The following is a 2878-nucleotide window of genomic DNA, read 5'->3' on the forward strand; positions in this document are numbered from 1 at the left end:
TGCTTCCCACACTTCTTCCTGCACAATTAACACACCATTATTTCTAAAACCAACATAAAGCAAAAAAAGGTTTTTGGGTTGCCTCCCAAATAGCGCCTTAGTTAACGTCGTTAACCTAGTCCTCATCCTTGGAGTCGGCCATGGTGTAACTAGGTGAATCCTCGGCAAACGGTGGATAGTGACCTGATATCAAATGGCCTACCTAGGCATCTTGCAGCTAAATTGTCATGGAGTTAGAGGTTGACATTTCATTTAGCATTTCGATGTTCTCTTTCATCTCATTCAGTACCTTGTTTTGTGCTTCAATTTTCTGTTGAATGAGTGAGAGAACTTCATCATTTTGCACACCCCCATGCTTCTTCTCATTTTTACACTCTCGTAGGGAGAAGTGCTTGTCCTTTTCCATGGCTTGTGCTTCCAAGTCCATGACTCGTTTGGACAGAATGTCTACTTGAGCTACTAGTGCGTCCCACTCGTGTTTCTTTTGGGCTTCCTTGTTGGTTTCAACCATTCCATCAAGGAGATTTGCTACTACTTCATAGGGCTGGTGTAGCATACCACCCGTAAAAAGTTGATCGGCGATACTTCTATTTTCGGGTCCAAGACCCCTATAAAAGCACTCCAGTAGCGCTTTGTCGGTCATCCCATGTTATGGGCATGGTTCTAGCACTGCTTGAAACTTCAGCCACATTTCCTGAATGGTTTCATCCCCTACATGTTTGAACGTTAGGAGGTTGTCTCTAAGGTTCAACAGTTTCAAGAGGGGGTGATATGTTTGATACACATAATGATCACTCATATCCATGTTTATGCTTCAATACACAAACAAGCAAAACGAAACTAAAAGTAAAGTAAGTGAACTACAATTAAGATGAACAAAAATTTTACTAAACTAAGAATTCTCAAGTGACACTACTCCCCGACAACGGCGCCATTTTGATGTTTGCGTAATCAAGACACAACTTCCACAGCAATCCGCCCTTTGGTCTAGTTCATGGCCGTCTTGCTTTAGCCTTCCGCATCGTCGTGTTTTGGATCATTGGGCGACATAGTACAGCTTAGCGGAACTGCTCAGCGATAAGCCAACTGCTCTTTTTCACCGCCGATTTGATCCTTTCCTTCATGGCTCAACACACTGGAACAAAAGGCGAGGCTAAGAACTTTTGGCGACTCGTTGAATAGGTTCGGCGATTCTCAGATCTTCATTTTGTCGTTCTTTCTACTGCCTTTGTTCCTCTTTGCTAAGTAGTGTCCATACTTTCCCTCAAACTCCAAATACCTGAAACTTAAGGGTTTTCAACAGATATTGAGACAAAATATGCATTTGAGGACACTAATTCTATCAAAATATAGCCCTAAATGAGTCCAATTTGAGGGGTCATCAGTCCCACACCGAAAAGAGTTGGTCTACTTGCCTAAGGTAGAATCGATAACATTTTAGCTTAGGTGGATCCACTAGCTAATAACCTATGTTGGCACATAGTTATGGGATAAGAAACGTATTCATTGAAACCCGGCCTAACATGGGTAGAGCTTCCACCTTACCATATCCAGTCGGTGCTAAGCTTTAAATTCTCATAGAGAAGTTCATTCTCATTAACATTATTATACTTGAGAGGGCTACCACCATTAGGTCTACCGACCTAAAGTACATCATTACACACATGAAAGGGGCACCACCATTAGGTCTACCGATTCAAGATTCATCATTATAGTAGTTCATAGACTCATCATCAAAGGGCCACCACCATTCGTTCTACCGACTCAATATAAAGCCTAAGAATACTTCATTAATCATTTATGAAAGGTCTACCACCATTAGGTATACCGAATCAAGGTACATTATTCATTACATGAATGGGCTACCACTATTAGGTCTACCTATTCAATATTTATTAAGTTAAGATACTTTAGTTACACAAGAATAGGATGCCCTAAGCATACCAATTCAATGTACATCAATCAAGATCACTTTCAATTACACAAGAAGAGGATGCCCTAAGCCTACCAATTCAAGGTATATCATTACATTGAAGAAACCTTTCACAACATGTCATCATCATTCACAAGTGTATAACTGAGAATAACCTTTCAATAATATCATGATTTCATTATAGTCATAATCACATTACTTTCATTGAAATCACAAAGCATATATATAAGCATCATGATTATACATCAATCTTCATAATTTACCCTTCAAGGCCATGAATCATAATTCACCAACACACCTAGAATTACTACAATTTAGGCATAAATAATGACATAATTCAAGTAACTAAACCATTACAAGATCAATTTCATAACATTCATCTTACTACAATTCACCCATATCAAAGTTATAAATTAGGGTTAAGGGGAAATCATGGATTCATGGGGGATTTTATCTTAAAACCACCATAAAACAACAATTCAATCTTAATATATTATAATTAAACCATTGAAAATGATTTGAGAAAGAATCCATGACCTAGAATGAAAACCCTTAGTTTAGGAGAATTTCCAACTTTGAAATTGAAGGTTTGAGGACTTCATGGATGGAAAGTTAACCATGAATCAAGACTACCATACCTTAATTGAATATTCCTCAAGAAATTGAGTTAAAAATTGAGTCCTTGACCCCTAGACCTTGACCTCTTCTTCTTCTTCAATGGAGGTTTTAGAGAGAGAATTATTTGGAGAGGAGGTGATTACTATTTTGGATTTGGGAATTATGAAGTGTAAAGGGGTGGTTGATGACTTAAAAGGTCTTAAATAGGTCTAATTAATCAATATAAAACGAACTCTTACTTAACTAACCACCCTAGAAATTTACCAGGTTGCCCCTCACTTGACCGAATTGGACAGCACCTCAGGACCCCATCCATGACCTCCACCT

The sequence above is a fragment of the Solanum tuberosum genome, unplaced genomic scaffold (assembly GCF_000226075.1).
Source record: "Solanum tuberosum cultivar DM 1-3 516 R44 unplaced genomic scaffold, SolTub_3.0 scf00288, whole genome shotgun sequence".
Lineage (NCBI taxonomy): Eukaryota > Viridiplantae > Streptophyta > Magnoliopsida > Solanales > Solanaceae > Solanum > Solanum tuberosum.